This window comes from Caloenas nicobarica, chromosome 25, assembly GCF_036013445.1.
Source record: "Caloenas nicobarica isolate bCalNic1 chromosome 25, bCalNic1.hap1, whole genome shotgun sequence".
In the NCBI taxonomy this organism is placed as follows: Eukaryota; Metazoa; Chordata; class Aves; order Columbiformes; family Columbidae; genus Caloenas; species Caloenas nicobarica.
Window position 1 is genome coordinate 398555 of NC_088269.1, and position 27698 is coordinate 426252.

The 27698-nt window shown below is 51.7% G+C and overlaps 1 pseudogene; it reads left to right on the forward strand.

The window, feature by feature from the left end:
• The window catches only part of LOC135998385 (ciliary microtubule associated protein 1A-like), a 175618-nt pseudogene extending 161014 nt beyond the window's left edge, over positions 1 to 14604 (forward strand).
• Positions 14605 to 27698: the final 13094 nt, after the last annotated feature.

The following is a 27698-nucleotide window of genomic DNA, read 5'->3' on the forward strand; positions in this document are numbered from 1 at the left end:
GTGTGCAGCAGAGCATTGAGAAACCCACTGGCCCAGGCAGCTGCTGCCATGTGGACACAAGCTCTGCTGCCCAGGAGGGTCCCGTAGTGCAGGGGTTTGCAGATGGCAACGTAGCGGTCGTAGGACATGATGGTGAGAAGAGAATACTCTGCACCAATCAAGAAACATACAAAGAAGACCTGGGCAGCACATCCCATATAAGAAATGGCCCTGGTACCCCAGAGGGAATTTGCCATGGATTTGGGGACAGTGGTGGAGATGGAGCCCAGGTCGAGGAGGGAGAGACTGAATAAGAAGAAGTACATGGGGGAGTGGAGGTGCTGGTCACAGGCTATGGTGGTGATGATGAGGCCGTTGCCCAGGAGGGCAGCCAGGTAGATGCCCAGGAAGAGCCAGAAGTGCAAGAGCTGCAGCTCCCATGTGTCTGTGAACGGCAGGAGGAGGAACTGGGCGAAGGAGCTGCTGTTGGACATTTGCTGTCTCTGGGCATGGAGACTGTCACAGGAGGAAAAGACAGTGACAAGTTAGGAGAGACTGAGCAAAATCAAAGCTGTTTCACATACACCCTCCCCTGCTGCACACCCCTTGTCCTTTTCCAGACCTTCCTTCAGCTCCGTGGCTGAGCCCTGGGTGGTGCTGGCTGGAGGTGCCGTGAGGAGCAGGGCCTGTGCCCGCTGGCTGCCCAGGAGTCAGCCCTGCTCTGCAGCAGGGGGTCATGGGAACGGGGGGCAGGGGCCATCCTGGGGTTCAAAGTTGCCATCTGAAACTGCTGCTGGTGAAGAAGGGCCCATCAGCATCTGCACTATCACCGAGAATGAAATAGGATGGTAAAATGAAATTTGAAATGTTTGGGTTTTTTACAGCTTCACAGAATCACAGAATGTTAGGGATTGGAACGGACCTTGAAAGATCATCTAGTCCAATCCTGCAATTCCCCTGGAGAGTGTTCCTGGGTGTCAGAAACCCTCAGCATTTCTGCTGCACTCAGGGAGAACAGAGAAAGTCCTATGAGGCAAGAGAATGCCTGTGGGTCAGTGCAGAGTGAGGGCAGCTGGTTTGTCCCTCTGTCTTGCTCCAGCTGCCCTGGGCTGGCACCCTTCTGAGATGGAGGCTGATCACACTCCCATGTTACCCTGAAAAGCCACCAGGCACTGCTGAGAGCAGAGGTTTGCAGGTTGGAAAAAAGGACAGGTCAGACTAAGGCTGATGGGTTCAGCAGATGTGATGCTGCTGCTGTCCATGGGCAGAGGAGTGGCTGAGGGGATGTTATGAGGCTTCTGGCAGATGTGCTGGTCACTCAGACTTGCAGTTCAGGAGTCTCAGTGACTTGTTAAAACTGGAAAGCTCCTTTTGCATTTATCCTTTCCTACGCTCCCTTCACTCCCCCCAGTCTTGGAACAGGAAACTGAAAGGACAGATTTGGGAAAGCTCTTTGTCTTTAAAGTAATGTGTACCCAAGCAGCAGAAGGACCCTGCCCTGCCCGGGGGTCGCTCCTTCCCCCCACAGCTTCTCTCCTCAGTGTTGTAGGGATCTCCCCGGGCAGGCTGAGCGCTGACCCTGGCAGGCGGCAGAGTCCCTGCCCTGGCACAGCCCTGGGGTGCAGGGACCCTGCTCTGCAGGACAGCCCTGGGCACCCCTGTCTGCACATTGACATTTACACCCCACAGCCATCCTTGGGAGAATGCAGCATTCACATATTGTCACTCTGACAGTGCAGAAGTCAATCCCTGCTCTGCAGCACATCCTCCTCCTCTGATCAGACAATCTCTGAGAGCTGTACTTACATCTCTTGCAGGCTCTGTGATTTCCTAGCTTTCTGAGATACTACCACGGTTTGCAGATGCAATGGTCAGTGGCCACAGGCTTCATATCTGAGAAGATTTCTCTCCCAGTGAGAGTTCTGGGTTTATACTCCTAGGGCCAGAGAGACATTCAGCAATCTTTGGCTATGTCATGTCTGTGCTCTGAGGCAAAGCCTTTGCACACATGGGCTCTTGGACACTTGGTACCTGGTTTCCTTGGGGCAGGTCAGAGGTTTCCTGGTGCCACAGCTGGGGTGGTTCAGCCCAGATGTGAGGCAATGTCCTCAGCCAGGGACCTGACTGGGTGAGCTGGAGGTGTCAGTGTTGCAGACAGAGCTGTGACACGGATGGAATAAACTGCCAAGGCAGGGTGGCAGAAGTTAGTTCATCTGGTCTTCAAGGACAGCAGCCTCCAAGCACAGCAACAGGCCAGATCAAAACTCAGTCTAGATCTGTAAGGCAATTCAAGGGCCCCATAATGAGCTGTTACTACATCAGCAACAGTTAAAGAAGAAACAAAGACACTGGGTGGCCACGGATGAATTCAATCAGGAAAGAAGTGAGAATTTCTGTGTCCTCTTGTCCTCCATCCTCACCAGCAAGTTCTCCCAGGCCGTTCCAACCCGAGCTGCGTTTGGTGCCCGTGACCCCACGTACCAGCTGTCTGCTGTGCTTTCTGACCTCATGGACCCTCTTGTCCTGCATCCCTTCTGCTGCTGCATCCTGTTGTAGGAAACAATCACCTTGCCAATAGAATAGACCTGGGCAGGATGTCTCAGCAAAGCATATTTTATTAACGATTTTGCAAGACCGGGTGTTCTACCCAAAAGTAGGTACACAGAATAGGGCAAAAAGCCTCCGCTTATATCCCCCCAAATCCTGGCTGCAGATTCCCTCCCCTGTTCCCCATTGGTTGGGTACTGCAGGGTTTACAGACTACCCGACACCTGCCTCAGTTTACCTAATTCTAACAACCCTCTAACCTTATTGATTTAATTAAAATATGGATTCCTAGCTCTTTAGTTACCCTATCACTTAGCTTAACTTTTTAAATACAGTAATCAGTTTGCATTCCAGGATTATTTCAAAGAGACTTTGTTTTACATTAAGGATTCATAATCTGATGTCTCTCAGTCCTCCCCCCGCTGGGGTCAGGTGCCAGATCAGTTGCAAAAACAACATTCCTCCTTCAATGACTCCTTACAACTCAATCTCCACATTGAAACAGAAGAGACGGCAAGATGGGCACACGCAGCACACAGCTCTCAAAACCCCATCACAGAGACTTCTCACAATGGGGATTTCACCAATTGATGCAAAACCCACAGAGAAGCAAACACCCCATAAATGACACACGTAAGGCCAACAAGAGTTTGATTTTAATTGTGGCTTTGGCTTTTCTGCCTGCTGGTGCCCAGTGAGTGTTTCTGAGAAGCGATCCCAGCCGTGGGACGCAGGTTGCAATTCCTCCTCGAGGGGCCTGTGGGCAGGCGGGCCGGCCGGCAGAGCTGCCCCTGGCTCTGGAAGGGCTCTCTGAGATCTTCCTGGCCAGAGGCAGCACTGGCTGCTGGTGCCCTTGGGGCAGCTTGGTCCCTGCTGGGGCAGCTTTGGCGCTTCCTGGACTCTTCCTCCTCCTCTCCAGCATCGCAGGTGTCACATACTGTGTCCTCCCTCATCCCAGGTTGCAATCTGCCTCAGTCACCACTGGCTGTTTTTCTGATTTGTAACTCCAGGGCACTGAAGCCTTTCTTCTCCTCCTCCTCCTCCCCCTGTGTGCCGAGGGGTCACAGTCCGTGATCTCCACAAACTGGCTGTGGACATCATAGCACCGCTGTGGGGATCTGCTCCGACCTCTCTGCCTTGGCTGAGTTTGTTCCTGAGCAGCTTTGGGTGCGGAAGGACACTGGGAGCTGCTGTTGGAGGGCCCTGGAGCTGCATCATCCCTTAGGGCTCGGTCACAGCATGGAGGACTTGTTCTCCAGCTCCGTGTCCTCCTCACCGAGCGATGCTGCTCCGTGATCTCCACAAACCGGCTGCGGAGATCATAGCCCCGCTGCGGGGATCTGCTCCGATCTCTCTGCCTTGGCCGGGTTTGCTCCTGAGCAGCTCTGGGGGCAGGAACAGACTGGGAGCTGCTGCTGGAGGGTCTTGGAGCTGCCTCATCCCTGTGAGTGTGGTCACAGCTCAGGGGACTGGTTCTCCCCCTCCTCCCGTCTGAATGTTCGTAGTCCGCGGTGTCCACAACCCAGCTGCGGAGATCGTTGCCCCACTGCGGGGATCTGCTCCGGGCCCTCTCCCTGGCACCGTTCTCCTGGCAGTGGGCAGAAGGGCTGAATCCCTGCTCCTCTTTGCTGCTGTCCTCTCGCGCAGTGTGGGGCACACGGTCGTGGGGTTGACAGCGCAGCGGGCACGCAGCTTTCCTTCTGGACACCAGCCTGACACAGCCGTGGAAGAAGCGACGCAAGCAGGAGCCCACGGAGGAGCTGCTGGTGATCCTGCCTGGCCAGATGGGCCACAGCCGGCCCGCAGCTGCCTCCCGGGCACCTGCCCGGCTTTGCTGGCTGCTGCTGGCTGGTGCGGAGGAGCTGCTGTCCTCTGCAGAGTCCTCCATGCCCCCCGCCATGTCCTGCAAAGAGAGCTGTGAGAAGCTCCTGCCCTTTCCTCCTGACAGGACCCACCAGTGCGGAACCTCCAGAAGCTGTGAGGGGACAACTAAGGGCCTCCCAAAGGCTCCTGGAGGCTGCAGAGGGGCCAAGGAGGACAAATGGGATGGATGCAGGTGGGATGCTGGGAGAGGGAGCCGTGTTGCAACTGTGCAGAAAGCTGCTGTGGGGGAGAGAAAAGAGAGCGCTGCCAAGATCCCTGAAAGAAACCCACTGTCCATCTGGTGCCCTGACCACCTCCCCACAGCCACCTTAGTCCTACAGGGCAGACACTGTGGTCCCACAGAACCCACCTGCTTGCTGCCGGCTGCCCACTGACTGAGGAGGGAACGGGCGTGTGATGGTGCCGGTGAGGAAGAAGCCCTTTGTCCAGCTTTCAAATCAGAGCACCTGGGGAAAAAAGAGGGATCTCTGCTGAGGGCTGTTCTTGCAGCCTCCTCTGGGTTCAGGCATTTTCTTGGAGCACTTTATATGACAGAGAGAATATGTAACTAAGACCACGAATGGGAAATTCGATTGGGCTGAACGATGCAGGTGGTAATTGTCAGCTATGACAGAAACACTCCTGAGGATGAAAAGAAAAATAGCAAAGCCGGGAAAAGGAAACGTATTCTGAACACAGCTTAAAACTTGTGATTACCTGATGTAAAACAGTAAATACGCTTGCTGCCTGAGAACCATGTCGATGTCGCAAAGAACCACAGTCTCGTCGTTCATCTGGTACCACAGTCCATCACTGGCCTGCAAAGAGAAGTGTTGATATCTGGAGATGAACGGCACAGCTTCTCCACAAAAACACAAGCCAAAACCTGCCAAACCACGAGTGTTCCAAAACAAATCCAATCCAGACCCTGGGGAAACCTTCTCCTCTCAGATCCTTGGCTGCCAGTAACACAGCTGGGAAAGTTGGTTTTCCCCAGGATACATTTTTCCCTTGTTCAGAAGGAAGCTGCTTTTCACCTTTATGTAGCAGAAGTAGTGTCCTGCACGGCAGCTGCCACCTCCATGCACCAGGACGGCATATAAGGAGTAGAGGAGTGGTTCTCCGGCTGCCTGAGACATGTACGGGCGAAGATCCAGGTACTGGGGATACTCCACAACCTACGGAGAGACCAGGAGGGCTCAGCAATGATCCAGAAACACTTGAGGACACAGCCTTCCAAGGCTAAAGGCCAGAGGTGTAGAAATGCATCGTTTGGAATCATCAACACTTGGTCTTCCCGAAGTCATGGTCTGGGTGGCAGGAAACAGATCTGGGCCAAAGCAGCTCTGTGGGAGCAGAGGACACGCTTGTCTTCCCATGGGAACTGTCCCCAGAAGGGAACATGAAAATCTCAACACGAGCAGCTTGTGAACAAAACGTCTGGCTTTGGGAATCCTGCTCCAGGAAGAGAACATTGCCCTCCAGTTGTGTACACACCTTGCTGATCTTGTTGCCGGTGAAAGCTTCAAACCTCTTCAAACACACCGTGAGAACCTTGGGTGCGCGATGGACCGTGAACCTCTTGGAGGCGGCAGTCATCTTGTCACACCTTGCAAGCAAGTACAGAGCCAAGGGCTGAAACGTACCATTTTTTCCCCCGAAGGCCAGACAGCCTTTCCTGTCTCACACATCCCGATGCTATTTTAAGGCTATTCAGTACCATGAGACCATGTTAAAAGCCCTGCCTCTCATTACTGTGCCTTAAACCAATGTGAAAACATGACTTCTGCTCGATGACACCTTCACGCAGCATCTAGTATTAATATGTCATTAGTAATCGTCTTACTTGCTACATTTAAAGCAGTTTTCACCATCCAGGTGCTCGGGTTTCACAAAGTCCTCCAGAGCTGCAGTGACAGATGCGGCTGCCTGGAGGAGTGAGAAGGGAGAGCCCTGAGCTCTGGGAAATGCCCTCGCCCAAACACTTAGGAGGAGTTTACGCAAAAAAACAGCTTGATGACACTCAGGAGACCCACTGTGAACCCACAAGCAGTGTCCAGAAGGAGGCAGAAAGAGGGTGTGATGATGAACATCTCCCTCATTTCCCAGGGATTCCCGGCGCTGTCTAGAGCCACCTCTTCATGGCACCGCACAGTTCAGCTATGATGGTGTGCGGGTCACCAGTGACAGAAGCAACACCCCCCATGAGACTGGGAGCCAGATGGGTGTTGAGGGAGGGCAAGGGAAGAAGGAGGAGGGTACGTCACAGTGCAGAGGTGGTCATGGGCGCCTGTGCAGCTGCCACGGCCTCTGCAGGAGAACACAGTCCATTCCACCTCCTGCCCACCACCAAGCTCTCTCGTGTTTGTCGGATACATTTTTAAGCCAACTGTGTGGATTCTGGAAAGCTCCAGTGGCCTTGGGACATCTTGAAACACAATTACAAACCCTCTTACTTTGATATCCAGAGGAACATCCAGGAAGGCCTCGTAGGAATTGGAAACCGCTTGGCAGCTCCAGCACGTGACTGGAAGGCAAATGGAAATGCTCAGCAAGAGGGGAAGTCAACGGACTGTGCCGGGTTACGCTCTTCACACCCCCTGCGCCAATCACACGATCAGCTGCTATCGCAGGCAGACAGGAGGGCACAGACGATTCCAAGGAGAGCGATAGCTGTGGAAAAGTACCTCTGGATCTCAGAAAGCCCTCAAAGATCTGATGGATGATCGTAGTTGCTTGAGAGGAGATGTCCAAGCTGCAAACCAATGGGAAGGCAGAGAGTTATCTCCTCCAAGAGCCTGGCTTTGTCTGGAAGCCCTGGGCATAGTTTTCCTTGAGGGGAGGACATCAAGGAGTCCAAAGGGCTTGGGAATGCTGGAAAGACAATTTGCTTGTGCTTACTTGCTGCTTCCGCTCAGACAAGCTCTCTGCATGGCATCCACGGTGCAGCGTAAGAACTCGTGGGCGTCCTCCTGCCTGCCATGCTGGAAATTTTCTCCTATTTCTAAGAAAGAAGAAGTGACTAGTTACTACTCTCCTACAAGAATGACGTAAAACATATCACAGCAGCTGGACTGACTTACGTGTGAGAACATCAACAACAGCCCAAGGCTCGATGGCACTGGCTGAGGAACGCAGGACCTGTCTAACATGCGCTTCCATTCTGCACATCATGCAGAAGCCTTCCTGGCCACCTGGAGAGGGAGGGAGATGGGGAGGGAGAGAGGGAAGCTCCTCAGGTTTCCAAAATATCTGCAGCAACGGGAAACCTAAGAAGTTCTAAGAATTCTCTACTCCTCCCAAGGGGCCCATGTCCCAACAAGCCCGGGACATTTAAGTGCACAGAAAACTTTCTTCAGAGGGATGCTGAACTGACAGAAGCTTTCTCTGCAATAAGCAAAGGAGATTAACTGGCAGGAATAGGGACCAAGAGCCCCAGCTAGAAACAGGTGCCTTTCTGAAGATGAACACATCCAGGTACAAACCGCTTCTAGGCTTGAGTGTTCAAAGAACACCAACTCAGGCAGCTGATCAGCTTCCAGATTCTGGGAGCCCTTGGGCAGTGCCCAACAGATGTACAAGGAAAAGTTCCCAAAAGTACTGACAGGCCCGGCTGTGCTCCCCAGAGAGCAGGTGGTTGGCCAGAGGGGGGGTGTATGTCAGGCACTGCAGGACGGAGTTGAGGAAGCACGTGTTGCCCAGGTTGTGCAGTCCTGCTCCAGCTCTCTGGCTGTGCTGCCAGCCCATGCAAATCTTCTGCGGGGGAAAGAGGATCCTCTGTGGTGGAGCCATTCCCTCAGCCACAACTGCCAAGAAACCACATTGGAAGAGAGATGAGACCATGTTATTGCACAAAAGCATATTTAAAAGTGGAGTTCTGTACAGGAGCACCCAGGAAAATGAGCTCTATCCTCCAACACAGAAACACTGGGGGAAGCCTCACGCTGCCCTTGAAATTTCCTGGTCAAAGAACAGTTTTGGAAAATAGTGTGTTCCCCTGCTCACTTTGCCGAAAGTGTAACAAATGCACACTCTGACTTCTGTGCTTGGGCAACCTTCCTTTCCCTCAGGAGTCTTGAACTGGATCATCTCCCAGCGTGTCAGGGCTGGAGGGTGCGCAGCGGACCCCAGGCAGGACGGGGAAAGCCCCCAGTGCAGCGGGTGAGGAACTCACTTCAGACGGGCAGGAAAGGTCCCTGTCGCACAACGCGGCTGCCTCCTGCCTGCCCAGCTGCCTCTCGCTGCCCGTGCCCTGGAGCAGGAGCTGGGTCCCCTCTGCCCACAGAGGCTGTGCTGGGGCCGGCTCCCAGCTCGGAGCAGCCCTGGCATTCAGGCAGCATCATGACCACCACCCGTGGGACCCCCCGTGCCAGCCCGTGGGGAAACGTGATCCTGGTGTCAAGCAGGGAGCGCTCGGTGGCCCCCACCCTGCCCAGCCAATCAGGGGCCCTCACTCACCCATCTCCAGTTGCTGGGCCATGCACAGCTCCTGGGGCTGCGCTGGAGATCTGCTCTCCTGAGGAGCCCTGTCCTCCTCCAGGGCCACCCTGGGGGTGCTAAGATGTTTCTCTGCCATTTTGTGGGTCCAAGCAGAGAGTTATAGGTGGGGAAGGGGGAAGCTTTGGTGAAATGCCAGGGGTCTGCCAGTGGCAGTCAGGAAAGACCTGGGCTCCACTTGGGGAGTCTTCAGCACAAGTCTGCCAGGGGCAGAGGGGAGTCTGCCAGGGGCAGCTAGAGTTAGGATATGGCTGGACTCGATGGTCTTAAGGGTCGCTTCCAACCAAAAAGATTAGCTAAATCTCTGAAAGACGTGGACTACGCTCGGGGTCTCTCGCCAGCTCCGTGCTCCTGCCCTGTCCAGTCGCCGTCCTGTCGGACAGTGTGGGCTGGGGCCACAGCTGCGCTGAGCACATGCAGGGCAGTGGGTGTCATGATGTGAGGTCACAAAGGGCCCCGCTGTGATCCTGCGCTTGGGCAGAGAGACGCAGGGTGTCCCTTTGGTAATCACAGGGTCAGCTCAGCCCTGGGCACCTGGGTGCTAAATTTGAATCCCGGTTTCTAAAAGTTCCACCACACATTGCTCTGAGCATAGTCTCTAACAGTCCATTGCACCGCTCCATTGTCCCGGAGGCTGGTGCATGACAGGGATGTTATAGACCCACTCAATGCCGTGCTCCTTGGCCCAAGGTCTATGAGGATGTTCCAGAAATGAGTCCCGCTGTCTGGCTCAGTTCTCTCCAGGCTGCTGTGTTGCCACAGGACTTGCTTTTCAAGGCCCAGGACAGTGTTGCGGGCAGTGCCGTGGGGCACGGCATATGTTTCCAGCCATCCGGTGGTGGTTCCACCTTTGTAAGCACAGAGCTCTTGCCGTGGCGGATTTGTGGCAGTGTGATATAGTCAATTTGCCAGGCCTCTCCGTATTTACACTTCAGTCATCGCCCCCCATACCACACAGGCTTTGACCTCTTGGCTTGCTTGATGGTAGCGCATGTTTCACAATGGTGAATAACCTGTGCAACAGCGCCCATGGTCGAGTCCACCCTTCAATCACGAGCCCGTCCATATGTTGCATCCCTTCCTCGACGACCTGAGGCACCGTGTGCCCAATGGGCCATAAAGAATTCACCTTCATCTTGCCAGTGCAGATCTACCTCAGCCACTTTAATCTGGGCAGCTCGATCCCCTCGTTGGTTGTTTGGATCGGGTTCTTCAGTGACCGACTCTTGGGCACATGAGCTTCTATGTGGCGCACTCTCACAGGCAGGTTCTCCAGCTGGGCAGCGATATCTTGCCAGGATTCAGCAGCCCCGATGCGTTGGGCTCTGCGCTGCCAGTGGCTCCACTTCCATTGCTGTAACCAGCGCCACGGGGCATTTCCCACCATCCATGAGGCAGAGCAGAGATGAAGCTTCTTAGATGCTGGGGCCTCTTCAGCCCCTGTCAGGATGGCGGGTGCTGGGTCTGGTGGGGCCTCTACAGCAGAGGCCACAATGGTCGGACAAGGTCGGCGGTGGTGGCGAGAAGCCGCATTGCCCATGGCTGTGTTCCAGCGGCATGGCCCGGGTTACTCACTGTGTGAGTGGGTAGCTGCCATGGAGACGCAGGGTCTAGAACATGGGGGTGGCCAGGGGGACAGGAGGGACGGGGAGGGCGGCAGAGAGGAAGGGGCCCCGGGGCTGGGCCAGGGCTGCTCGAGCTCGGGGCAGGCCTGACGGGCGCCATGTCAGAGCTCGGCCTGGCCGCCCGCGGAGCCGCCTCCTGCTCACGTCACTCTTCACTGCCATTGGTCGGGAGGGCTGTCAGTCTCCTGCCCTGGGCTGATGCTTCCTGGGATTGGCTGCCTGGGCTGTCACTCTGCCCTGGTTTGGGACCCACCCTGCCCTGAGGCGCTGTTTTCTCTGATTGTCTGTCTGGGATTTCCGCCTGGCTCCTCCCATCAAGTGATTGGACAGTCTGCTTATCAATCATCTGTGTGCCCCTCTCCAGCTAGTAATGATTGGTTCAGCCAGCACAGCCCGCCCCTGAACGCTGCGCAGCTCGTTCAGCTCTCGCCACCTTTCCTGCAGGCCTCAAAGTCTGATTGGCTGGTTACATATCAATCACATGACTTGCCCTGCCTCCTCAAATGCCATTGGCTGTCCTGGGTCCACTGACTCCCCATAGACTTCTGGTTGGTTGTTGCCAGGCAATGAGCTCCACCTCAAAATGGAACTGTGGGCCCTGATCAGAGGCCATGGGTGATAAAAGGTATTGGGACCCTAAACGTGAGGATTTGGGCCCCGAAAAGGAGGCTCTGGGCACTCAAAAGGACGGGCAGATGCTACAGATGGCGCTTTGGGCCCTGAACACGAGGGGACCCTCTTGGTTCCCACCCGAGCTGGGTTTGGTGCCCGTGACCCTACGGAACGGACAGCTGTGCTGTCCGGAGTGGCCACGGAACAGACGGAGCCCAAAGCCACGGACTCCATGAGCTCAACGGGGAGTTGTGACATTTCATGGATGTTTCACAGGGGCGGCCCATGGACTGAGGGCAACTGTGTGTGTGTGACATCAAAGGGTGGGCAGGGGAGCGGTGGTTGGTGAGGATGTGTTGGATCGTGTGGGACCTGAGCCTGACGCCCATGGGGTGGAACAAGGGAAGGAGAAAGGACCGTTGTGGTGGCGACACTGCTCCCGTGTGGAGCTCCAGAGGCTGCAGGGGGATTTCTGCTCCACCGGGGACCAGCACAAGCCAGTGGCCCGTTCATGTCTGTCACTGCTCTGGGGCTGTGACCTCAGCAGCACCTGCACAGCAGGAGTGTCCTCACTGCCAACACCGGCTCTTTGCTGTGTCTGCACCTCTGTCCCCATCTCCCCGTGCTCTCCTCCCTCCCAGGCACCTTTCCCACCTGCTCCAGGACCCACCAAGGCTTCTGTCTGTCTCCATAGAGACTAAAAGGAAAGTAAAACTTTCCACACTGATGCCATCAAATACCTGCATGAAATAAGAACATTTTTAAGGGGAAGGGTAACCCTAACTTTTCGCTGTCTGAATGTTTATAATAAATGTCCTGCATTTTTAAAAAAAATAGTGTAGCTTTTGTTTCTACTGTGAGGGTGTATTCTATGTATCGTTGACATTTCACACATACTATGCCAATTTATTCATTCTCCCTGTCCAGTTGCCTTCTATGCGTGTCATGTTACATCCACGGGCAACCATCCAGAATTTGTATTTAGTTTTGATATTGTTAGGTCAGCTTCTGCTCCATATCATCTAATCTTTCATTTTCGAGTGCTGTCCTGTTGCATCCTTTGGCAGATGATGTTCCTGTCACCAGGTATATCATCCTTCCCACATATCATTTGGATGGTTCCTAGCTGATCCATGGTGCTTCATGTGTTCTAACTTCTGCTCTCGGCATTACGTGGTGAGGTACCTGTCTCTGTGTTTGTGTGGCAGGTGTCACGTCAGAAGCATTGTCCCAGCCAGGTCACTGCATCTCTTTCTCTTCTCCCTCTGCTGCCATCATGACTGTACCAGCTGTCTGATGTGCTTTCTGACCTCATGGACCCTCTTGTCCTGCCTCCCTACTGCTGTTCAATCCTGTTCCTGCCAGAGAAGTGACAACCGGTCCGTGTCTCCTCTGTGGCATCTGGACCTTCCAGAGCTGGACGGCTGGTGGGAACTGTCACCATCAGCCAAGGCTCTGTGTGAAGTCTCCTCCTGGCACAGGAACAGCTCTGGCTGTGCCTGGTGAGCACCACACTGCCCAAAGGAGAACAGCAACACTCGCAGTCACTCCTGGGCAATGGGAAGAGATGATTTGAGGGCAGGTTGGCAGCAGACCCTGAGGCTGTGCTGGGGGTGGCCACATCTGGCTCCTCCCGGCAGGATTTTGGAAAGTCCCTTCCCAGCTGTGAGCACCAGGCCAAGGGCATGGGGCACAAACAGCCCCCAGCCCCCAGCTGGCCTCTGTCCCCAAACTGTGAAAACTTTCAAACAGGCTCTCCCTCTCGTCCCGTCTGACTCAGTGAGGTGAGGGCAGTGTTAACTTTTGAATAATTTCTGCGGTTAGTTGGAATAATGACAATTACTCGAGGCATTCAATTAAATCACAAATTTACTAAAAATTACAGCAAATAGTGGCTTGGCAAAAGTTTGTAACTATATCATAAATCTTAGCAAGACTTCAACAACAAAACTCACAACAACATTACTCTTAGGTGCCCATAATAAAGTTAGAAAGAGAGAAAGAGAGATAGATTAAGATAACAGAGGAAAAGTAAGATTTCAGCACTCCAAAGGTCAGTTGATCCATCAGTGATCTCTGTAGTTCTCTTGATGGTGGATGCGATGAAACTTCGATAATGCCGCACACACGCCGGTGTCCCAAGTGAGGAGCTGTTATGCTTTGGTCCATTTGCTTGTGAGACAGGAGAGGGCAGCTCGTCTCTTCCCTCTGCTCGCTCTTCATGCTAATTAAGGAGATTTTTCCAGAAATAGGTTGGGTGTTTCAGCAAATAGCTTGGTGGTCTCAAAAGTGCCTAAAAGTGAGTCGTTTTGTGCTCTACAGATAGCTGTTGAATTGTTATTTCTCAGTGATCGCTGAATGACCTGCCTTGATTCCAGCTCAATCAGGAATGAGGACTTTTTCCTTGATAAGTCTCAAGGAAAAAACACCATTCATGCTTTTATCTCAAAAATTTATTCCTTCTTTTTGCAAAGACCTTGAGGAACAAACAGAAGTTCCGTTACCGCAGCATTTATCTATTCCTGTCAGAAATTGCAAAAAACCAGCTGTTTAAGGCATAACATATACTGTTAATAAGGCCTTTGTTTTGCAAAGAATAGGGAGGCCTCAAGGCCATCACAGTTCTCAAAGACAGAATTGGATGTTTTCAAAAGCAGAGCTCCCAGGTACTCCATGGGGACCTGAACTCACCTTGCAGACAAGACTGTCAAACCAGGGCCGGCAGAGGACGGCACAGGAAGGGTAAGGCAGCCGCCTTCTCCTCCTGCGCTGCTTTGCCAAAGCCGCCCCGAATCATGTCCTCTTCCGCTGGCACTGCTGAGAGCTGCAGAGTGTCGGACTGGCGTGACAAGCTGTTCACACCAGCTCTGATGAGCTTTTCAGTCTATTTGCTGCTGAAAACAAGATTTTTTATTTACTGTCCTCAAAAATACCCAAAAAACTAAAAACTCAAGGGATGTCTTTTACCTCTTACTAAGCTGTTATTCTCCTTTGTTCACATTCCTCCCCAAAACGAGAAGGGAATGTCAATAAATAACAGCATCGGGACATCTTGAATGCTCTGCTAATTGAGGTTTCCAGCAGCGTGCCACGGTAATAGGTGCAGCGAGCTGGAGGCTGCAAGGCACACATACAGCGGTGTGCGATGAGAAGCGGCCAGTGCACATCGGCACCCTTGTTCTGGCAGACGGCCGTTGCTGAGGACAAGTCTGCTGGGTCAGGACGCTGAACTCCGCTGCACCCACAGCCAGCCCTGACCAAAAGGGGACAGAGAGAGACACAGAGCGACTGTCCAGAAATGGCACTGGGCCCAGGGAGACATGCAGGGCAACAGGCACCCAGACAAGTGATAACAAGTGCCTGGGGTCACCGTTTTCTCCTTTATTGCTCACAGGGGATGCTGATCAAGCCTGAGGCACCTGCAGCCACGTTTGGACTGCGCTGTTCACTGGACACGACTCCACTGATACTGGATGTCTGATACACGTTTAATAAAACAAGGTGCTCCCAAAGATTTTTTTCTTCCCCTTGAGACATGGGGAGGGGGTTTCTGTGGGTGAGGAAGACCTGATTTCTCTGTTTAGTCTTTATGCCTCAGGAAAACCCCTACAAGATTCAGACTAGAGGAGAGCACTGAAATCGGAAGGGGAAGCAACACAGAAAGCTCGACCTGCACATTTTCTCCCAATTGCCTTCAGCAAAACCGGCTTGGGATCCTGATTGCTCACTTTTCCTTGGAGGAGTCTTGTTCCTCGTCTGAAACCCACTGCGTACCTGGCTGAGGACAGATACAATCCACACAGAGCGATCGGAGGTGAACGCTGCACCGCGAAAGCAGCTGGGTCCTTCCCTGCATGCTCTCAGCAGAGAGCAGAGCATCCTGGGGACAGTTCAGGAAAAATAATCATTAATTCATATGGGAAAAGGTGATAAATAGTGATGCAGAAAGGATTTATCCTGGGTGGCAAGGGATGTTTTGACAGGCAAGTTTGCAATGATGTGGCTCAGATCCACAATTAGATAGTTCTGACGTTGGACAGTAACGCTTCTATTTTTGTTGCTTATCTTATGTCGTTTTAGCCTGTTCTTTAACATTTCACCACGTTTCAGATGTCAGACCAGGCTCAATCAACACGCTGCCCAAAGTACTCTTGCTCTGAACCAGCTCGTCAAAGGCAGCATGTTTGCATTCGTTGGACCTTTCTCTTGGGATACATGCTGGGAGATGCAGACAAGTGTCTGCAGGGGAAATTGGTGATTTGTGCCTTGGAGCCTTTGTTCCAGCCCCACAAAAACATCCAACGCCAGAAACCCTGCACAAACCTGGAAACACCGGCACAATCTGGGAACACAGGAACAACCTGGAAAAACAGGAACAACCTGGGAACACAGGAACAACCTGGAAACACAGGAACAACCTGAGAACATAGGAAAAACCTGGAAAAACAGGAACAATCTGGGAACACAGAAACAATCTGGGAACACAGAAACAACCTGGAAACACAGGCACAACCTGGGAACACAGAAACAACCTGGGAACACAGAAACAACCTGGAAACACAGGCACAACATGGGAACACAGAAACAACCTGGGAACCAAAGAACAGCCTGGAAACACAGGAACAACCTGGAAACACAGGAACAACCTGGAAACACACAACCTGGAAACACGGAAACAACCTGGGAACACAGGAACAACCTGGAAACACAGGAACAATCTGGAAACACGGAAACAACCTGGGAACACAGGAAAAACCTGGGAACATGGAAACAACCTGGAAACACGGAAACAACCTGGAAACACAGGAACAACCTGGAAACACGGGCAGGAGTTGGAAACACAGGAACAACCTGGAAACACGGGCAGGAGCTGGAAACACAGGAACAACCTGGGAACACAGGCACGAGCTGGAAACACAGGCAGCAGGAGCCCAAGACACGAGCGTGGAGAACTGCCCAGAGCAGGAGGAGGGGGCTCGGTGCCCACAGGCTTCTGCTGGTGGCCAGAGGGCAGGGGTGGCCATGGGACAGGGCAGCATTCACAGGCCAAGGGAAGAGCAAAGTCCGGGTCCAAGCTCAAGACATTTGAGAACATCCGGTGCCTCAGGCACCTCTGGAGTCCAGACATCTCACCTGAGGTTGAAGTGCCTGTGGCTTCCATGTTTCAGTTTTAAACCCCAGAGCTTAATAGGAAATATTTAAACATGTTTATATAGAACAGATATGTAAGACCTGGACAAATTCAGATGGTCAGGGAAAAAGAAGAATTACAAATTGGAAAAGGATTCCTGAAAGTTGCCTTTGCAAAGAAAGGGGAAAGGCCACTCAAGCCTGGATGAAGGGGGAAACTGTTCAGAGCCCAGACCAACACATCCAGATGCTGAAGGCTGTTTCCCTTCCCTGCAGCAGCTGAGCTGCATGGAAAAGCCTGTTCCAAACAGCCAAGGAAAGAAGGGCACAAGGACTCTGTCCTGGCCAAAGCAGCTCTGCTCCACTCCCCTCCACTGTCCTGGTGCTCAGCCCAGATGGCTCTGCTCAGCTGCATGTTTGCTTTGATGTGAAGGAGAAATTCCAGTTGTAACCACTCGGCGGTGGTAATTTGTGACCAGGGAAGCTCTGCTTCTCTGCTTTTTTGCAACAGCAACTGAAGCTCCTCAGCTCTCCTCATGGAGGATGAGAAGGGGCCAAGCAGGCTGGAAGCAGGAATGGCAGAGCCAGAGTGGCTCCATGTCAGGGAGGGAGGTTTCTCTGGCTGGCGAGGTGAGAAGCTCAGCAGTTCTCCTTGTCCTGTAGCTGTGGTGCAACGTGGGGGAGCTAACGACACCTTTGGCCAGCAGAGCTGGCACTGGAGCATGGACTCTACACCAGGCTGAGGCACCCCATGCTGCTGCCCAGCAGATCAGCGCTGGTGCTGGTCTCTGAAGAACAGCCACGAGCAGGTTAAAGCTTCTTGTGGGTAAGAATCAGAGAGCAAGTCAACAAAGGAAACCATGTGGATGGTGTGTACGACAGGCCGCCTGACCAGGGGGAGACTATTGATGAAGCCTCTTAGTCCAGCTGCAGGAGGCATTGTGCCTGCAGGCTCTTGTCCTGCTGGGGGACTTCAACCACCCCGCCACCTGCTGGAAAAGTAGCATGGCGAGCTGTAGTCAATCCAGGAGCATCCTGGAGTGCATGGAGGATAAATTCTCAAACCAGGGAATAGCCCTGGGGGATGAAAGATTGGACATGAGCCGGCAATGCGTGCTTGCAGCCCAGAAGGCTTGTTGTATCTTGGGCTGCACCTTGGGCTATGAGGCCACAGAGCTGTGCTGCGTCACGTCCTGATGTGCAGCGCTGTGCCGTGGCACCGCTCCGGCAGTGCTGGCGGTGGCGGCGGCAGCACTGGTGGCAGTGGCTGAAACATCGGAGGCAGCAGCAGCAGCAGGAGCAGCAGTGCCATGGTCCAGGCACAGGGGGCCGTAACCCCCACTCTGCTCTTTTTCCTCCTCCTGGTGGCCCTGCAAGTCCAGGACGTCGGGGCTGCTCCGTGGCCAGGACGGGGATTAGGTAGGGGGCAGCAAGGGTCAGCACCCAGGCCTGGCAGCAGCTGGGGGTGACAGTGGGGCTGGGCTGTGGTGGGGCTGGGCTGGGAGAACATGGGCCGGGCTGGGCCAGGTGAGCCGTGGCAGCTCCGTGGGCAGTGGGAGGCAGATGCCCCGCAGAGGGGTCCAGTGGGCTGCAGCTGCTGTGGGGGCATTTTCCAGCTGAAAGGTGGGGCCGGGAGCAACGCTGCCAGGAGAGAAACTGTCCCTAGAGCTGTCCCTGTGCCACCCTGCCCTGGGGCAGCCTTCCCCCAGCTTGCATGTTGGGGCTGGAGCGGCACCGCAGGGCCAGGCAAGAGCCTGCGGGAGCACTTCATCCCCGGGCTGGTCACAGCCGTGCTCGGGGCTGCGGCTCTGACGCTTCCCAGCTGGATCCTGCCTTTCAGCCCCGGGGATGTCTGTCCTTGGGAGATGTCTGCTTAGGAAAACAGGAGCACTCCTGCTCTTGCCCTGCAGTGCTCTCCTTGGGGCAACCCAGGTCCCCGTGGGACACACAGCCTGGGGAACAGAGGGGGCTGCTGCAGCCTCTCGCTGGCCAGCGGGTTCTTCTCCATGAGATGTGGGAATGAGTGTTTTTTCTTCCCGTGCTTTCGTGTGGGCTTCTTTCGTGCACAGTAGAGATCTCCCAGCCAGAAATCCCTGAGGGGTCATACGATTGTCCTTGAAGGGTGTTGCACATGGCCTGGAAACAGCATTTTGAGAGCTGCCAGCAAACAGGTCACCCCAGCTCCTCTGCAGCTTTGGGAATCTCCACCCACGTCTGGGTGCCATGTCATTACCTGACCCCCCCCTCCAGTCACTGCAGGTCACTGAGAAAGAAGTAGATGACAAGATCTAATGGAAATGTGCTTGATTACAGCTGTGCCTGGAGCAAAGGGCCACCCGACTTCCCAGCCGGATCTTGTCTGGGAGCCTCAGGGCAATCCCCCAGGTCTGTCGCTTGAATGAGTGAGCCTTCAGGTTTAAATATGCTGTTCATATGAAATTTAACTTAATATTTTCTTGGCCTATGCTCAGACGTGTGGAAGGGCAGAGAAGGAATGGGTGAGGCGCAGTGATGTGCCCCGGGGCACTCTGCCTTGCAAAGCTCTTTCCCAGCCTCTCTGACCCTGCGCTGCTTCCAGTGCCTGCTGCAAAGCCAGCGGGCTTGTTGGGCTTGAGTTGAGACCTGGTGTGGGCTCCAGGGAGTCCTTTCTCCTAGCAGCTCCATGCCTACTTTGCTTTAGACCGGCATGGCCCAGGCACCCGGGAACCTCACAGCGCTCCGGAGTGGAAGGGAGACACCGATGCCATGGAGCAATCCCGTGGTTGAACTGCATTCACTGCCATTCAGATCTAAAGAAGTATATTGAACTATTTCATGGGAGCTTCTCTGTTCTGTCTGTTTGCAGACGTGGCTGGACGTGATGCGTACCCAGCTTTCCGGCTGGGTTCCAGGGCTGAAAGTTGGGGCCATCGCATGGGTACGTCATGGCTTTTTACTTCCTTCCTTCCTTCCTTCAGCTGCCAGCTCAGAGCCCAAAGTGGGGTGAGACATCTCTCGCAAGTGTGAGAATACGGACCTGCGTTGTGCTGTGTCCTTACGTGATCCCCTGATACGTTCTGCTATTCACTTAGGACGGTGTGTATTGATATCGAAAATTCAGCAAAAAGACTCTTGAACACTGGTTTGAAAGTGTTAGATGCAGCTCTTTTATTACAGCGCGCCAGATGCTTGGAGGATTGCTCCTCTAATTGAGCGTGCGCGTGCTTTGCACTTCTTGTTATATATTACAAATACCTGTTGCATAGTCATTTGTTTCTAGCGCTTAGTTAATGCATTAAATCATTTCCATAACCCCGCCCTTTGCCGGAATTCCACCTTTGCTATTCCAGAGTCTCCATCAGGGGTGTCTGGGGTCCCCGGTGTCTTTGCAGCTGGTGATAAGGGGAAGGGTATTGTACGCGTCGGGGTGGTCTGTAAACCCTGCAGTACCAACCCATGGGGAGCAGGGGAGGGAAACTGCGGCCGGGATTTTGGGGGGATATGAGCAGGGGCTTTCTGCCCTGTTGGGTGTGCCTGCCTTTAGGTAGAACACCCGGTCTTGCAAAATCGTTATTAAAATATGCTTTGCTGGGAGATCCTGCCGGAGCATATTGTATTTGCAAAATAATTGTTTCCTACAGCAACCATCCGCAAACTGATCCATTGGTGTGCATCCCGTGAAAGCTTAATAGCCAAATGAAAGCCGGATGCGGATGTAAGCAAGCGGCTTGCAGAGGGGCTGCACGGCTGCTCCAGCCCCGCAGGGACAGCGGGGCCGCTCTGGTCCCTTCAGGGGGATTCGCTCTGGGGACAGAGGAGCGAGGGCGACACGGGCAGGAGCGGCCCGAGCGGCTCTGGGGCCATTTCTAGTCAGGCCGCGCAGCGGACACCCCCGTTGCTATGGCAGCTGGGGCTCTCCAAGGCCGGCCCCGCGCGGCGCAGCCCCTGTCGCTATGGGAACGGGTCCTTCCCCGAGCGCGGCGCGCTTCACGCGGGCGGCGGGCTGGCTGAGCGCCGCGCCGTGCGGCGGCGGGGCCGGGCGGGAGTTCGGCACGGCCGGGGGGTGACGGGCCGAGCAGCCCCGGTTCCCCCGGGCGGGCGGTGGGAGCCGGTGGAGGTGCAGGGGGGGAAGCTCTCGGCCCCTGGATTCCCCGAGCGCGGCTGTCGGGGCGGGCTCAGGGAGGAGCTGGGCTGGGAGCTGTGAGGCGCTTCCCGCATCCATCCCTGGGGCGGGCGGGCTGGGGCTGGTGGGGCAGAGGAGCCCCAGGGGTGAGCCGGGGTGGGCTCCGCTGTCACCAGCACTGTCCCGCGGGTGAGCGGGAGGAGGGGCCGGTGCCGTGGCCAGCACGTCCCCAGCCAGGGCAGCACTGGGCGGCAGCAGAGGGGTCAGGGCTGCGACTGCAGAGCAGCCCGAGCTCAGCGTCCTGTTCCCAGATCCTCTGCGCACTCGGGGTGCAGCGTGCGGGTGTTGTGATGACAGCAACAGCTCTGTGCCGTCACCCCTCAGGGGCTCTCTCCGGGCAGGACCTCGGCGAAGGTGTCAGGAGGATGGAGCCAGGCTCTTCTCGGTGGCAGCCAGTGGTAAGACAAGGGGTAGTGGGTTCAAACTGGAACACAGGAGGTTCCACTTAAATTTGAGAAGAAACTTCTCAGTGAGAGTGACAGAACCCTGGCCCAGGCTGCCCAGGGAGGTTGTGGAGTCTTCTTCTCTGCAGACATTCAAACCCGCCTGGACACCTTCCTGTGTAACCTCATCTGGGTGTTCCTGCTCCGGCGGGGGGGTTGCACTGGATGAGCTTTCGAGGTCCCTTCCAATCCCTGACATTCTGTGATTCTGTGATTCTGTGAAGGTGCAGGAGACCCCCGGGCAGCGGGAGCAGCTGCTGCGGCGGGAGAAGGAGCAGCGGGCGGCTCGGCTGCTGCGGCCGCGGCAGGACGCGGAGCAGGAGCGGGCAGAGCTGCTGGCGCGTCACCAGCAGCGCCTGAGTGCGCTGGAGCAGCAGCACCAGCTGGAGCGGCTGCGGGAGCTGCAGAGGTGAGAGCAGCACGAGTGGCACACGCGTGGGGCCGGTACCCCCGGTCTGGGCAAAGGAACCAGGGAATGGTTTGGGGAGGCGGTGAAAGGAGAAGATCAGAGTCCGGAAGCGCTGGGTTGTGGGCAGCTGGGTGGCTCATTGGCGCGAGGGCATGGACTTCATGACACGATCAATATGATCATCATGAGAGCCATTTATTGTTAGTCACACAGAAACCTTTATACTCCTTGAACATACTATTTTTAGACTACAGCATTTATACTTCTACAGCATACTATTTTTAGATTACAGCATTACTCAATTATTATTATTGTCAATTACAAGAAAACAGGTCCTTATCTATTTAGCAAAAGCAAGCAGTAGAAGTCTTATCCATTTGGCAAAAGCAAGTGGTTCAGGAAGCAACTTGCAGTTACATAATTGCGGTCACACAGACCTGGGTGCTTTCCTCCGTGCATCTGCGTGAGGGAGTTTCTCTCCTCCTGCTGTTTTTCTACATTCCTGGCTTACAGTACACAATTACTATTTATGAAACACTGGGTTGTTCACATTAGGATGACCAAAGTCCTGTAAAAACTCAGCAACATTTCCCCCTTTTTGTTTTTGAGCAACCTAGGCCAAATTCATCAGGTTCATAATTGACTTGCATACTATTTGTATGACACAAGTTATTGTGATCAAGAGTACCAGTAGCATTAGAAGCACAACACCTATTGATTTAATTAGATCAAGTAGCCATCCTCCGATGCCCCAATTTTGAAAGAGTGAATCTAACCAGCTGTGACCAATAGTAATCTTTCGAAGGTTGTCTCGCAAGTCTTGTAATTTTTTGTGAATGGACTCGGAGTGATCAGATAGGTTCAAACAGCACATTCCTTCAAAATCTTTGCACCCATGTCCTTGAGCTAATAACAAAAAATCAACAGCAGCCCTATTTTGCAGTGTAGCATGCCTTATACTATCAACATCAGTAACTAATTCATCTAACATTTCAGATGTAAGGTTAAATTGCTTTTCTCCCCAAAAGAGGTTTCAGGGAATATATAGACTGTAATTGGTTAATAGCTATTGTTCACGTGCCGCAAACTAACAAGGGATTGGATCTTAACAGTTAGCACGAACTCTAAAATTCAGCATTACTTCAATACAAAATTGTTGATTTGCTGACTCGATTTCTTCACTGGACACACTTTATCTTGTTCTCGCTCAAGGCTGCAGAGGAGTCAAGTAAGGCACGTAGGCTGTTTAGCTCTTGTTCACATAGGCCTCACAGGCCTGTTCAGTTCAGTTCCCTATAATGTCCATCCTTTTCAAGAAAATCCTTAAAAAATCCTTCAAATCTCCCAGAGTTCCCCCTTTTTGTTTTTGCGCAAACCAAGCGCACATTTAACAATATAGCAACAATCACAGACATTATTATTAATCCATGTAAAAGTAGATTTCTCAGCCGTCCTAATTCCCACAGAAATCCATATGTGCAGATTGAGGCCTGAAAACCCAAGTTTTTGGGTCTAGTCATTTTATGCTATTAGATAATGTTAACCATTATGTCTTACAGTACTAGTTCTTAAATTATGCACTTGTTTTTCAGGGCATCGGCTAAATCCTAAAGCAGGCCTTGTACATGATCTGAGACTGTTCTTTGGAAGTGTTGTTTTACTTGATTTTGCTCATAAGCACTAGAATTCAATTTCAGTGGTATTACATATATTTAGCACTCTGATAACATAAAATACAGGTTCAGATATCAGTTAAGGAGATTATTTGAATACAATAACATAAGAATAATGAGGATCCACAACATGCACGTAGTCACTCACAAGAAACAAAACTAGAGGCCTCTCACTTCAGGGTACTCACAATAAACAATCACTTGCCTAAATTAGGCAAGGGCTCATTCAAGGATATATCTAGTAAATAATCGCCCAGCCAAATGAGGCGGTGAGGCCCCAGGAAGTCTCCTTAGACGGTGTTCCTGTCTAAGGGAAGGACTCTAGTTCACAGACCCGCAGCTCCGAGAAGATCACTCAAAGGGCGTCTTCGGCGGGAACCCCGTTTTCTAGTCTAGTCAGATGTGGCTGTGGGTATTACAAAATAGCTCTGGGCACGTCTTATTGAGGACCCTGTCAATTGACCGAGGATCCCACCCCTTCTGTCCCACCAGCCGGTAGAGGTGAAGTCACCCTGCCCCAAGACCGGGGAGAATGTGACCTGGGGACAGGTAATAAAGAGCCATCAACGGCCCCATTGAAGGCTCTAAATCTTAGGGGAACGTGCAACTGCCACACAGTCCACCCTGCGACCAGAGTCATGATCTGACAGGCTACTTTGGAGTGGTGGTGCAGTCACCTCTTGCCTCCAAAGTCAAAAGGGGGCATTCTGTTGGTCCATTGTGGATCATCATACCCTATGTGCCATTTTCCTGTTATAAATTATCATTACAAATCAACTTACAATAAAATAGAATAATACAAATTACAACAATTACGGAAAACAAATGCACTGAAAGTTTGTGATTTGTTTTGGGGTTTTTTTGTTGGTGTTTTTTTTTTTTTTATTAGTAACAATCAGTATATCAGGCTGTTAGCATTCTCATCGTACTGTCCCACAATAGCCACAGGTTGTTTTTGTGTTGTAACTACAAATAGACAAATATGCAAGTCCAATCGAATGCAGTTAGCTTATAAGGTTGTCATAAATTTGTTCATCAAAGCCTCTAGCTCCATTTTGGCTTTCATATTTACTGGATATTGTTTTTCCCTACCAGATCGAAGTCCTGTTTAAGTTCTATCAGCGTAGTCTTGGCCTTACCGATACTTCGGCTGCCGATAGTAGTGGAAATACAGCATCTAGAATTTCCTTGGAGATTTCTCACTTGCAGCAAGCAGATCTGCACCATCCAAGCAGCTTCTTGTAGGACATGCAACTAAACAGAATTCTCAGAAAACATTATTTAAGTTTACAATTTACTTAACGAATCTTGAGGTATAGGACTTCCTGGCAAATATGAGAATTCTTCTGTTAAAAACTTTGTTCCAAATTTGGCATTCTATTGGTTTCAAAAAATGGCCTTTCTTTCTTTCTCACAATTTCAAAAACTATCACGGTGAATTTAATAAGAAGTCTCTTACAACTAGTTGCCACAGAGAAAGTCTATTAAAAAGGTTTTTTGTTTAATTTCCCAGCTTCATTAGAACTATGGATCTGCTGGAGAGGCTTTTAAATTTCACTCTCAGACTGCTTCATGCAGTATTACAATTCTCAAACAGTAACATTGCTGTAGCGGGGGGATGCGAGGAGGTAAAATGATGAGCTCTTTCCCCAGATGTGCCAGAACCTAAGAAGCAAGACAGAAGCAAAAAGAAACAGCACCGACAACCCCTGATTCAAAGCCGAAAAGCAACGCAGTGCCACAACAAGGAGGGGGAATAAAGCCCCCCTTTCTCTGCTTAGCAGTGTAGCCAAGGCCGCGCAGGTGGTGTAATCGCTGGTGCTAAGGAGGAGTTGCCGGACTGCTGGGTTACAATGAGCTGAGTTTATCTTGCAGCTTGACACAGCACAGGCCTGGGATATTTTGCATTATGTAGCACTAAAACCCAGAATTCCACATTTAAGCCACATTTGAGTACAATACCCTTTCAAGTTCTCTCTTATCAGAATATTTCCCCAAAAGTTACTCTAATGTGTAAGGATGCATCCTAAGGGGGATCAAGGTTGTATTTTAGTAGCGGAACCAGTTCCCATTTTGTAATTATCTCCCCAAACAAAATTACTTTGGTACTAAATATATATATACACAAACTAAAATACTGAGCTCAGATATGAAAACCAAACACTAAGTTCAAATATGCAGATGGATCACAGTTACACTTATTCAAGACAATATCTCAATTTTAATATTGCACCTTTGGACTGCTTGCAGCTCAGCTAGGTGGAGGTTGCCGCTGGATCTCCCTGACAAAACAGGTCAGTGCGCGCTGGAGCCCAATCGGCACCTGCCCCCCTGCTGCCCTAGCAAGCTGGACTGGGCAAGGCTTTTATATGCGTCTCATCTGAGGTGCTACAACTGTTATCCCAAAACAGGATTCTTTACTTGGTGTGCATACAAAAGAGCCAAATTTAGTACACCGAGATGAGACACAGCCTATCACAGAGTTGCGCAAGTCTGGATGTTGGAATAAAGCTAGCATGGTAGAAAGAAAAGTAACAACTGTTACACACAAAATCTTATCCTCACATTCACACAGTAAAAAAACCTGAATTACTCACGGTTTTCTGTATAATCAAAAAATGCATATTTTGAGTCAACGGATTCTCATGAGTCTGTGAACTTGCTCCATTATACAACAGGCAAAGACTTATTAAACTGTAATATGCTTAAACAGATACCTACAAAGAAAACAGGTTAATAAGGCAAACGTCTTGCAGACCTCAATAAGTTTTCTATGACTTGTGTGTTATCAGTTAATTCTCTCCCAGCTTGTTGAAGTTCAAAGCATTCCACCTGTAAAACTGTCTGAAATGATTTAATGATCTCTTGTAGAGTGTTTTTGTTGTTGTTGTTGTTTTGGTTTTTTGTGTGTGTTTTTTTTTTTTTTTTTAAAACTGCTCTTCTTGCTTTAAAAACAACATTATTTGCAACAAAGTATTATACTTCAAGGTTCTATTCTCTGGCCACTTTTCCCATTCACCTAACTTACACAGCAACCACCACTGATTATAATAATTCACAAGATCTTCCTTCCTCATATTTCCAAGTGCTTTCCTATGTTCTAAAACACCTCCCAGTACCGATTTCTTAGGAACACGACTGCAAACAGTCATTTCTGACCCCATCTCATAAGTAAAAAACCATGAGAAGAGGGAGGGAGGGCGGGAAGCACAGGGCTGCTTGCAGCGCGAGTGGGAAAAGTGGGGAGAAGGTTTTAAATTATCTATAGCTGTTACATTGCATAGGTCTAATGTTGCTTGAGTCTTTCAGGATTTTTATCTGATCTCGGGGCAACGCATACACATATTTCTTTTCCTTTTAACTTTTCAAGAAAATGGTTCGGAACAGTGCACATTTTTGGTTTGTTGGTGGTTTGGTTTGTTTGTTTGTTTGTTTGTTTTTTGTTGGTGGTGGTTTTTTGTTGTTTTTGTTTGTCTGTTTTTTTACTGTTCTAAAATACCTTTCACCTTTTCCCAAGTCTCTATCTGAACTCACTGTCACGGCACCAATTTAATCTTTTGAGTCCTTTTCTACAATAGGAGCAACCTTTGCCTTTGGTGCAGCTGCAGCAGGCAAGTCTTTTCTTTCAACAGATTCAACATTCTCCCCCCCCGCCGCCCCAACCTCTGTCTCTGGCGCGGATGATAACACAATTTCAGGCGGCGGGCATCTCTCACCTTCTTGCGAATCACCCTCTTTTTTAACTTTCGGTAGAGGAACTGGCCCGATCAGAGGGAGATTTAAATCAGTTGAAAATATTGACGTGGTGATGAGGTATGCTACGGGAGGTTTCAGCTCGGGTTTGAGAGCAGCACACACAGCTAAAGCAGCTTTCTGTTCCTCTTTCATAGTTTGCAGCGTGTTAGACAACTGCCGCCAAAACGTCTCATACTTACTCGCCTCTCGAGCATCTTTGCCACCAGAGCTAATTACCTCCCAGAATGATTTCCTGATTGCTTCCCAAGTAGTCAGTTCAAAAGCCACACCGACACCAGAAATCAGGCCTTTTTTCCAGACCCTTTCTTAAAACAGAGGAGTCTATTTTAAGTCCTCTCTTAGAGAGAATATGTTGGAGGAGATTTAGAACCGATTCCTGCTCTTTGTTCAACCCCATCTCCTCCCCGACTGCTCACCTGAAATACATAGGCGAGATTCTTCTTCTTTTCTTTTTTCTTTTCTCGCTCCCCAGGACGCCTTCCGTGAGCGACTTCGTTCTACTGAACGGCTTCGCTTTCTTGAACGAAAACGGAAGATTCGGTGTGCACCTTTTTTTTTTTCATGCGGCAGCTCCTCGTTCCACAGTTAAGCAAAACTTCTCACCGCCAGCAGTGTAGAGCTCCGCCACAACTTCCCACCTCTGACGGCGTCTGGCCGAGGCGAGGCTTCCCACCGGGGCAGTGAGGAAAATTCGGCCGGCTTCCTCGATCCCCTAGACGAGCGTTATCTCCCAAGACTGGAATTGATCATCTGAGGGTCCCTGTTCGGGCGCCAACTGACGCGAGGGCATGGGCTTCATGACACGATCAATATGATCATCGTGAGAGCCGTTTATTGTTAGTCACACAGAAACCTTTATACTTCTTGAACATACTATTTTTAGACTGCAGCATTTATACTTCTACAGCATACTATTTTTAGATTACAGCATTACAGGTCGTGGAGTGGGGGTTTGCTTTGTAGGTGGACACAGGGATCTGGCTGGAGACATCATGTCAGCGT